The following is a 12,019-nucleotide window of genomic DNA, read 5'->3' as shown; positions in this document are numbered from 1 at the left end:
CTACTTTTATTAAAATACTTTTTGAAAATATTAAAATAAAAAATCTTAATATTTTAATGGTTATTTATTTTTATTAAATATTTCATTTATATATAAATAAATTAAACTCTATCTAATTTTGAATGAACGGAAATTTTCATAAATATGATTTGTATAACATAAACTTGCAATTGTATAAATGAGTGCGTTCAGGACAGTGGTTATATATTTTTTGGCCTTAGGAAAATTTTGTATGTGAGTCTTATCTATCTTCATTTTATTCTTTCATTATTTTGTATGAAAATTGTTAATTAGAATTTAATATTCAAGCAATATTTTCATATTTCATTCAATACTAATTTATTCAACTCTATCTTACAAAATAAATGATTTCAAATTGAATCTAGCAAAAATTAATTTTGAATATATTTTGACAAAAATAACAATTGCAAGTATTATTAATTATATTTATAAGCATTAGATGCATATAAAAAGGATTAATTTTTTAATATACTTTAATATTTTTAATAAGATATTAATTTTTCTACCAGTACTTCTCCTAATACCTTCAATTTAGGGAAAAAATTTAAGACCAATAATATTAAATTAATATTCACTAAAACTTAAATTTAGATCAAGATAAATATAATATATTTTTTCAATTCACTTTCTTTTACTATTCTCAATTAAAAAGTACAAAAATAATTTTATATTTTACAATAAAAAAAGTGTGTCATGTCACCACTCTCATTTTCATCAAAATATACATCATATTCTTTTTATAAAATTTAATCACTATATTCATTTTAATATGATTTTTTTAATTTAAAGTAAATGGAAACTATTTTTTCAATAATTTTCAAATGAATTATAAATTTCTCAAATAATTTATAATATATTTATGTGTATACGTATATTAAAATTTTATAATCTTACTAACAAAATAACAATAAATAATATAATAAAATATATTACCTAATAATTTAAATTAATTTTTTATAAATATATATAAAATTAAGAGTTTGATGGGAGGTCTAAGGTAAGGTAATGGCCTAATTGGTATTAGCATTTCCACGGCACTGAGTGCGTTCTGACGCACAAATTAAAAAGATTATCAAACTGGAAACTAATCTTGTGGCTGAGGGATGTCACCCTGTTAAGTTCGCCATTTGTCGAGAAATAATGCTTATCTTATTTGTCAGACAAAGCTATTTTTCTCCATAAAGAGGAGCTGAAGGTGTTATTAGTTTGTTTTCTCAAATCTCAAGTGATGGAGTTGGATGCATATTCCCAATTTATATTTTTTTGGTTTTGTTATCTGTCTCTTCTATCCTTTTGCGTGAGTCATCGATCAGAATTGTTCTAGTGCGCCACTATTTTCCATTTTCCACATTTGATCTTGCGATAAGTATGCACAACCGCATAGGCGATCTATGGTAGTGATGATAAGTGATTCAGATTAATTAATAGGGAACAAAATGTCCTAATTGAGTGCAATATCAAATCTCAATGGCGTTGGAGAATCAATATTTCGACTGTTGAGAGAATTCCATCATAATAATGATGACGATAAGAGGGCATGTAAGGAGAGAGAGCACATTTATTTGTTTACGAAGCTTATGTGATGAAAATAAAATTAAAATCCCAACTTTTTTGGACACGCTAGCTATAATATCAGTTGGTACACCGTTAACACTTAACAATGAAGGTGAACATCCAGCTGCTGCTGAGAGCAAGTCATTTTCCACAATTTAAGCTGGACCGATTATTCATGCAACGTTATGTAAAACTCGTTGTTCTTTCTCAACCCAGGGATTGATCTTCTCCTGTGCAAACAACTGACCGGTCTAAAGTTAGAAACAGATAGATCACTTCTGTGACGGCATTAGCTACTTTATATATATCTGATTGCCTCTAATTCTTCTTTCAAAATCATCACATATATGGGTCTATAAAAGTCAGAGAAATATATTTTTATAAAAAAATGTGTTAGAAAATAGGTTGGTAATATATACTACTGATGACATATTTTTTTAATATATTTTGTTATTATTAATTAAAATTTATTGAAAATTATAGATTTATATAAATTTTACTTCTTATTAAAGATTACTATGTGGATTTACTTGAAAATATATTTTCATTCAAGTATTTTGTAAGAGAAATGTGTTGGATGAGTCTTCTAATTTTTCAAACAGAAAGCTTGAAAAGTAATATCAAAAGTTAGTGCATTTCTGCAAAAAGTAGTTTGATTAATTTTTATGTTACCATTTAATTTTTCTTCTAGTGATCAACTGATTCACTTTAGTCTAAACCTATGTTGTTTTGCTAGGTTGTTGTAGCACAGCTTATGCCACAAACTAGAGTTTTGTTGCTTTGCAATGCAAGACCGATCGAGTTGTTCATGATTCAAGAGATCGAAGAATCATGTGTATGCCATAATTTGTAATAAGCTCAATATGAGTGGCGCACAAAAAGGATGAGTTGTTCATGATTCAAGAAAATAATCATGTAAATCCAAGACCAATCCGAAGCATTAACAAACATTGTTGAATACCCTCGTCAGTCAGTAAAAAAGGCAAAAGGGGTACTTTTGTCCCTTCAACTTGTTTTTAATTTCCTAGGGTGCAGGAAGCAATGGCCCGATTGGCATTGGCGTCTAGTTACCGACTGTTTACAGTGTTTAATTAGCCTCCTACTTTTGGGCAGATAAAGGTCGATTTTATTTTTTTTATATATCGTCAATAAAGATCAATTGTGAGCTGTTGGACCATACAAAATAGTTTGATGTGGTGACAATATAAGCGACCTTGGCAATTTACCAGGGAGTTACTATTGGTCTCATTATCATGACTAATGGTCCCATCAACGGGTTGATACCTTTTTTTTTTTTTTTCTAAAACAGTCATTTTCATGGAACACGATTCTGTTGTACAATACAGTTATACAACGAAATTTTCCATTACTTGATGGGGTGCGAATAAAAATACATAACAAAAATATGATTTCATTAAATAGTTGTATAATATAATTGTGTTTCCATATTATTAAAGGGGTAAAAAAACTTAATAATGAAAATACGATTTCATTGAAATAGTACAACAAAATTATATTTTCATTGTTCATTAGAGGGGTGTTAAAAGAATGACAAATGAAAATATGATTCACCGTACAACAGAATCATGTCTTCGTTAAATTAAAGGGATCAAAAATAAATTAACAAAGAAAATATGATTCCATTTAAACAGTACAATAAAATTATATTTTTGTTGTTCATTAGAGGGGATGTTAAAAAAATAACAACAGAAATATGATTCCGTTTTACTATTTCAATACAATCGTCGTATTTTTGTTGTTATTTCAACCATGGTGATGTGCGGCGTGGATGGAGTTACATAGGTGGCTTTGTGGCAGCGCGGATGGAATTGCAGAAGTGGCTTTGCGGCGATGCAGTGGTGGCTAGACCATGGTAGAGGGGGGGTCGTGCATGGGGAAGGGGAAGGGGAAAGAGGAAGGTTTGCACGAAGAGATAAGGGAGTCTTTTCTCAGATTTGTTGGGCCAATAGCAAAGAAAGTAGGGGCCAATAGTAGTTCTCTTTTATTGTAGCCTATGCAATTAAGTTGGGGGAGTGTAACTTTGGGCCCTTCTGCACGCCTAGAATATGGCTTGGGAGAGGAGTTTGCGTAGCATTCTCATTAAGTCATTTTAACTCAACTCATCTCCAATTGATTCTGGGCTAGAACTTCCTGCACTTCATTGTTTTCTGTTATGTCTTATTGCATTTCAGATTCTATTACAACTCATCTCCTTTTCCTCTTGTTAACTTGGTTCGGCACGTGATGGATCGATGAGAGAGTGTCAATGTTCTCACATTTTTTTAGAGAAGTTCACCAAGTTGCGGATGCTCGTGCAGTCGTGCAAATTAAGTATAATATTGAAAGTGAGGTTTCTTTCAGAATTTTTGATATAGCACTTGATTTTATTGTTATTCGCATGTTAGTGAATGTTTCATTCACAGTATTTCCCGTTCTTGGTAGCTTTTAGTTTGTAATTTTTTCTTATTTTTCACAAATTTTAATCAAGAGTGTTGAAAAAAAATGTTGCTAACATTCCTTTTTTTATAAGATTGGTGTATAATTGGTTTGTCAAATTGCCAAATTGCTATATTTTTTAATTTTTTATTAAATAATAATAAGTTGTACAAAAAAAAAGTAATATATACATTTATAAGTAATATTTTTAACTTGTGAATTATTAAATTCTTTTGTAATGCAAGTCTACCTTGATAAATACTTGTTTGTTTTCTTAATGCAAGTTGACCTTGATTCCCAATGTAATTTTTAATATAAAAAAAAATTATAAGTTGATTGTTTTTAACTAGTAATGCTAGTTATCAATACTCTCTTAACTCATTGACAAATGTACCAAATTATCACAGGTAGTAAAGTTACTCAGATGTCTAAAGTATCACAAGTAGAAGATAAACATAATGATAATAAGTTTGAATGCTTAAAGATAAGTTTAGAATAAAATATAAATATGTTGGAGCCTAACATGTCAAAACTACCTGTGATGCAACTTTAATAATTTTTTCTCTATCTAATGTTATTCTAGTTTGCATCCACGTCTATTATGATACTTTATCTTTTGATCATCGCATGAAGAGTCTAATTTATTTATTTTCTCTTTCAAATTCCTTTTCAAAGATAAAACAGTAAATCACATTAAGAATAAAGATGCATGAAATAAGCTAAACAAACATCACTCAATTTCTAACAATGATTTCATTTAAATGCCCTTTCACAATTCTTTAGAAAATAACCATTTTTGAATGTATTACTTCCTAAACAATGCATGACTATAGGTGATCAGACCACCGCAATGAGCAACAATAAAGCACATAAAAAACAATAAAAACCAGAATTGCATTAAATAGATACTAAGGAAGAGTTACATTACAAAAGGTTGGTCTGTCAAGCTCTCCAACAATGGGGTTTAACCTCTCATAGTCATGAGAGAATTTACACTTTAGGGGTTGATGGAGATAAAAGAATAGGGATGAATATAGGAGGGGAAGGGGATAATGGAGATAGAAAGAAGATTTCCCCTATTTGAGATACTCAGGCTTATAGGATGTATTCATTAGAGAGCTCTGAGTGAGTCTCGGTGTGTCTTTCTCCTTTGTTTCTTACTTTTTTTATAGGCAGGTAACTTAAAATTCATGTCACCTCGCGATAAGCGGATCTTTTGAGCTTAGCGAGTATGGTGATAATCATGCGCTTAGCGTAAGATTCGCGTTAAGCGTGCCTTTAGACTTTTTGGTTGGCCTTCTTCATGCTAAGTTTGTGCTGGCTCAATCTTCAACTTTTTCTTCGAGACTTTTTCGTAAAGTTTTTGCATCAATTTTTCCTCAAAAGTACTTGTAATTTTCTTCTTTTGAAACATCATTATTTCATTAAAAACAACATTAAAGGAATTCTAATCATTATTAATCAAAATTGACTATCAATTAAACTCAAATCTCGGAGTTATCATACTCTATTTTTAATTACTTCCTCCATTTCAAAATTATTGTTTTTAATTTTGTATTTCATTTAAAACTTGTTTTAGAAGTTTAAGGCCTAGGCAACTTTTTTTTTTGCCAATTATATCTCACTTAATAATTGTATATGTCTTCAATCATTTTTCTTTTTCCCCGGCCCTATCATCTTTATTATTAATATTTTCCCTTCTCTCTCTTAACTACCATCAATAGAGACGAGAATATTTTAGTTAAAGTGTAATTAACAATGTTTTATATTAAATAAATGTTATTAGCTAACGTGTAACCTTAAACAAAAAATAATTTTTGAAATATGGAGGAAGCATTAGTGAAATATTTAAATATTGAGAAGCAAAACTTAGCTTTTCATTTATTCATACATAAAGATATAGATGCTTCTAGTTTAACAAATGGACTTCGAACAGTGTCGGCAGGGTGGAATTAAAGTAAAAAAGAATTTGGTAGCTTAGTTTTTTAATACTTTTCATAAATTGGAGTTTGTTTGGAATCAACTTGACCTTTACCCAATGGGAGCATCGACAACAGGGGAGTACAATGTTTCATCCTCTTCACCAACGTTTGTTACAGTTATATTCACGTCCACTAATTCTTTCCCTTTGAGATCGGAGATTGCGATGGAAGGGTAATTGATGTTGGAAATATGATGAGAACTCGAATGCTTGGGGCAACTCAAATTATTAGGAGCATTTCTAGAGATAGTCTTAACCAAGGTTATATTAAATCCAACGTAACATAAATAGTTCAAGTAGTCAATAGTGTTGGTTTCGTAAACTAGCCCTGGGTGGAATGCTCCATATATTGTCATTTGCCCTGCTCCATAGTCATAAGGTGTGGCTACTGATCCTTTATCCGTTGTTATGGGAGCCTTCAAATTGTTTTCTTGAGTTACTGCATTGAGAAATATAGGAGTTGATGAGATCTCATATCCAAGGGACATCATTTGTTATGGCTAAATTATGTTTTTGTTTAGTCAAATTATCACAATTTTATTTGAAGTCGACCTTCATTTTAAAAAGGTATTATATAAGAATAATGTTTATATTTAGTAGGTCCCTAAAAGATAAACCGTTTCATTAATTTGTCTCTTATTTGTGAAAATTTGTCGAATGTGTTTCTTATTTTTTAAAAAGATTAGTAGAGGGACTATATTAATTATGAAAAATGAAAAAGTTTTTTTTTCTCATAAAAATACATTATATTTTTTAAAAGATGAAAACTAAATAAGTAAATCATGATGTTTTAAGAGATAAATAAATTAAATCAAAAGTCAAACCTGTGGCCATGGTTGCTGATTTGATTGCAGAGGCACTCCAAGTAGGGTTCTGAGATTTGATGGTAGCTGCAAGTCCTGAAACATGTGAGCATGCCATGGAAGTTCCCGATTTGATGTTGAATTGGGAGGGCTTTTTCCCTTTTGGAACTCCTTCTTTGTCGTTGCCAATCCATGCTGCAAGAATGTTAACTCCTGGTGCTGTAATCTCAGGCTACAAAGAAACAAAGTCCTATTTAGAGTTAAGAATTAATTAATTGTGGGCAATTTATCATATCTATGTCTATATTCTTACCTTGAGAATATTCTTCGAAATTGCTGAAGGCCCTTTTGCTGCAAAGGATGGCATCATGGGTGCAGGCTTAAAATCAATGACTGAAACTGTTGGTAGAATTGTTGCCACTGGATTGCTTCATATTAAATTATGCACATACAATCGAATTAACTTGTGATCAACTATGATGGTTAACCTTAGTCTCCAATGATGTTTCTAAATAGTGACTCCATCCATGATGCATCCTTAATACCTGGTTGAATTGACATACTGAAGGATTCTGTTTGCATCTTTTGAACTTAATCTCTGTTACTGGGAAGTCCCCAAAATCTTTTCTTTCTGTTCCTCCTATTGGGTCAAAAATATGAACCACACGTATTCCACTTACCCCTTGCACAGCCTGAACTTTTAAAATAGTTGCATGAGTGATCTTTGCCGTCGCATACCACAATTTTCCCTTTGACTTTATCTAATGAATATGGGAAGCATTGTCTGCATTTCATAGTTGATATAATTATTTTTTGTCTCGAGCTTTTACAAATGATTTATCTAATGTATGTTTGGCATTCCTCTGTTAATTTAATTGTTGGCAAATCCCAAATTCTTGAAATTTTAGTCTTGTTAAATTAAATTGATTGGTAGATTTTATATACATACCTTGCGTCAGATAACTTGGCGTCTTTTGCCTGGGCAGACTCACTATATATCAGTGGATACTTGGGGAATGTGAAAGAGGGGAGAAATTTAAGGCTTCGCCCTGCAGTTTAAGAGTAGTGATTTTTAATATGAGCACATCATAGTTTATGATTAGATACTATTATCTAAACTATTTTATTAGTTTTCAATTCAAAAAGTAGTATTTCATCCCCTGCTAGTTAATAGTGCATAAATTTTACATATTGTTGTATGAGTAAGATCATGAATAAGTTTTTGAGTAAGTATTTACTAAAGAGGAGAATAATAAATTTTCTCCCACACTAAAGTTAGCTTTATGCATGACAACGTGAATATTTAAGGAGAAGGTTATCCAAATAAATCCTAAGAATATATGCCCATTAAAGTGTAAAAAGATTTTAAATTATCATTCAATTACAGATTAGTATGCATAATAAATTTTGACATTTTCAGTAATCACTTTAAAATCGTCTTTATTACTATAAAAATTTTAATTGATTGACTCTAAAACTAGATAGAAATTTCCTTAATAAAAATTAGACCCGAACAAATACAACTATAAAAGAATATTATTTATTTAATAATATTACTTCTGATATATTCTTTTTTATGCATATTTCTTATATATACTGAATGATTTGATTATATACTTGAAGCAGTAAATAATAAATACCATGATCAGTTTGTTATCGCCTAAGACAACCTTGGACATAAAATCGCGGTCTATGGAAGAGGCTGTAACGGTCAAATCCAAGGTACATCTTTGACAACGGTGTTTAAGCTTGGTCCGTTGTTTCCGGCGGAGGCAACCACGAGAATGCCGCGCTCGACGGCGTGGAATGCTCCAATGGCGATTGGGTTATATTTCAACTCGGAGAGGGAAGCAACGGACAACGAAATCACATCCACTCCATCAGCAATGGCATCATCAAACGCTGCAAGAACAGCAGAGCCAGGGCACTCATATTTGAAGCACACTTTGTAAATCGCCAGTAGTGATTTTGGGGACCCACTTTGGGCGGTCCCTGCCGCGACACCGTAGTATGACGCACCAGGAACGGTGGCTCCCGCCGCTGTGGATGCCACGTGGGTTCCGTGCCCATTTTTATCCCTTGGTGTCTCATACTCACTGTCTCCTTGAGGGTCGGGGTAATGTCTTGCTCCAATTATCTTCCTAATCAAAATCAAAATCATCATACATTATGGATTATATAATTAAGCTTGATTCAGGGCTGTGTGTGGTGCGTTTTTTCACCTGTTACAGTTAGATGAATAGAAGTAGTAGGATTTCATACACGTGCCTTTCCAACGGCATGGAACAGGGCCCATACCCTTGTCGATTCTGGCCATATACCTGAATTGAATATCGTTTGTGAATCCATTAGTTAAATATCATTGAAATGAAATTATGAAAATAAATCCGGTAGTCTTTCATAAAAGACTTCCTTGGAGGAATGGAGACCACTTAATCCAAAATGCTCAAATGTTTAACCTTTAGTTTGAGGACACTATTTATCGTTGTTTGCTGCGCGTATCCCTTTAATAGTTATGGGTCGGAACGTATTAAAATATTACCTATATCTAATGGGTCTCGGTGCATGATTATGTTTATGCCACTTTTTTGGTGCATCTAAATATTTGAAGGTGATTGGATCGTATATCAATACTTTAAAATTCTGATTATTATAGAGACCAATCCAGAGAAATTCGGTTAAAAGGACTGGAATACAATCCGATCCAGAAAATAAGTACTAATATATAATTCGTTACAAGTAACTAATAGATATATTAAAACCATCCGGCATCTAATTTGATTATCAGGTGTTCACATGACAATTTTTTCAAAATATTTTATTGTTTTACACATTCTCTTTTTAACGCGCACGGACCCACTGTTTTTGATTTTTTTTTCTTTTTACTTTCTTTGCCGCTGCAGATGCACTGGAGTTGCTTCTAGTTATATCAATGTAGGTATATTTTTGGGACTCTAATGACGTGTCTTAATATTATATTATAGTAACATTTTTAATTGAAAATGGAAATAGATTAGTTTTGATAACCTGAGTCCAAGATGCCAATGATGACGTCTGACGAGGGAGCAGAGTTGTAGACCGTGTTTGGGTGGTGGATTTTGACAGGGGTACTTTGGTCCTTAAGGAAATCGCAAGAACGGGTTGTGTGGAGGAGCTTCAGAATTGGGTCTGGGAAAACAGACACAACCCTAGGTTTCTGGGCAATTGAGTTCGCCTCCTCTTTTGTTAAACGAGCTGCAAACCCGGAGAAACCATGCTTGAAGTTGCGAACTGGGGCCTTCTCATTCCTTCCAATTAATCAAATTTTCTCATCATAATATGTAATATTCATTTCAGGTTTTGGTAGAAAAATACAACAGTTTTGGTATAACATTTGTCATTAATTTGATTTAAAATAAAAAGAAGTCATTTGAAAATAAAATATTAAAAATAAAATTAAATAATTTTTTTTTAAAAAGAATAAAATTAATTAGATTTATTTATATTCAAATCTAACGTCCAACTGTTTTACTTATATATATAAGAGTATTGAGGGAATAGAATTCTTATAATGTCCATATCATATTTATTTCAGAATATAAGCAATGGTCATCCGGAAGAGAATCTTTTTTTTTGAATTGGCGGCCCCCATGTACACAATATAAAGTTCACGGTTAGTGTCATCATCACTTCCATTCCCTGCTTGAATGATGTCTGCAGATGATGATCTTGACTCTCCAAGAAACAGCAAGAGAACATAGAAAATTGGATTGTCTTTCATGTTTCTATTCTCTTGCACTTTGTTGGTGTTCAATTAGTTCATGTACAAGACCTCCGTAGTTTGCACAGACCAATAGGGAGAATGCATGCTTCGTAACACCAGCACATATATATAACAATATTAAGTTACTTTATTTAGGTGCTTAATTATGCCATCAGTAGGTTATGATTTAAAAATAAAAAAAGAAAGCTACAACCTGCGATGGTGGAATTAATTATTGCATACTTATTCTATTTCATGTGCGTCAATCACTCAATTAATCCACGCAAAGTGCGCCATTTGAAGATATAGTAGCCAGCCATGTATGAAAATTTTATAGATAGTGCTGACCACCGTATATACCATATCTGGAAGTGGAGATAGCAACTATTTACATATAGTGCATTACGAATGTTATATACACTATGCATATTAGTAGTAACAGCTTGGCAATCAATATACATATGCATATTTGTAGTTAATTTTTTGTAATATTAAAATGACTATTTTATATAAAAATATAAAGTTAATTTGGTAGTGAAAGAAGAAGATATAGAGGGCGTGATTTGGATATATTTTTTTGACAAAATTAACAATTAATATTTATAGAAAAAAATAAATATTATATATTAATTGTAACAAAACCTATCCAAAAAATTGTATTAAGAACTAATGTAGGAAGTATGTTATGTACGGGTTGTTTAACAATCGGTCTAAAATGTGTACAACTTTTGATATTCTAAAAAATATTGTTTAGATTTGATGTACCAGTACTAGTAAGAAATGATCTAGAACATACCATTTAAAATAGTTTTTTTCACACAAATGATCTACAATATTGACACTTTTTATAACTTTTAAAATTTTTAACAAAACTTTCTCTATTTTGAACACTAACATTGCTATCTCTCTGATACGTGGCGTGTGTTTTGTATTGCTCGAAGGCTTCAAACAATGTGTTTGAAGATTCTAAATATTATCGCCAACTAATTCAAGAATTCGTTCCATCAAATAATAAAAAAGTGGCCATGAATATTGTTTTTTATATAATTAAAGTGTTAAGTAAAAATAAAGAAAAAAATATTTGGACTTTTTTATTTATTTTAAGCTCGGGCCAAAATTATTTATTTAATTAAATTACTTATTTTGGGCTCATGCCAAAATTCCTTTTTTTATAACTTATTTGGGCTTAACACATAAATCCTTTTTTTATTATTCATTATATTTTCTGACTTTTGTACTCAACTAAAAAATTCCTTTTCTTAACTAATTTGGATTAAGTTTTTCTTTTTTTTTTTTGTCTAAAGAGCATTCTATTTTCTCCCTCTCATTTTGTTTGAACTTGGTTCGGTCCATAGAAACACTTACACACATTTTGTTGCACACATCTCTTTTATATATTTTATTTTAAAATAGTTTACTAAAATGGAATAAAATTAATTTAAAATTCATTTAGTTAAAAATAGAAATATTTAGTATTCAATT

General features: G+C 31.2%; 1 pseudogene; it reads right to left on the bottom strand.

Moving 5' to 3' along the window:
• Nucleotides 1–5,920: 5,920 nt before the first annotated feature.
• LOC100775823 (CO(2)-response secreted protease-like) lies at nt 5,921–9,216 on the bottom strand (annotated as a pseudogene).
• Between the last annotated feature and the right edge of the window lie 2,803 nt (nt 9,217–12,019).

The sequence above is a fragment of the Glycine max genome, chromosome 4 (assembly GCF_000004515.6).
Source record: "Glycine max cultivar Williams 82 chromosome 4, Glycine_max_v4.0, whole genome shotgun sequence".
Taxonomy (NCBI): Eukaryota; Viridiplantae; Streptophyta; class Magnoliopsida; order Fabales; family Fabaceae; genus Glycine; species Glycine max.
Note: the sequence above shows the minus strand (reverse complement) of the source record. Positions and strands in the feature narration are given on the sequence as shown.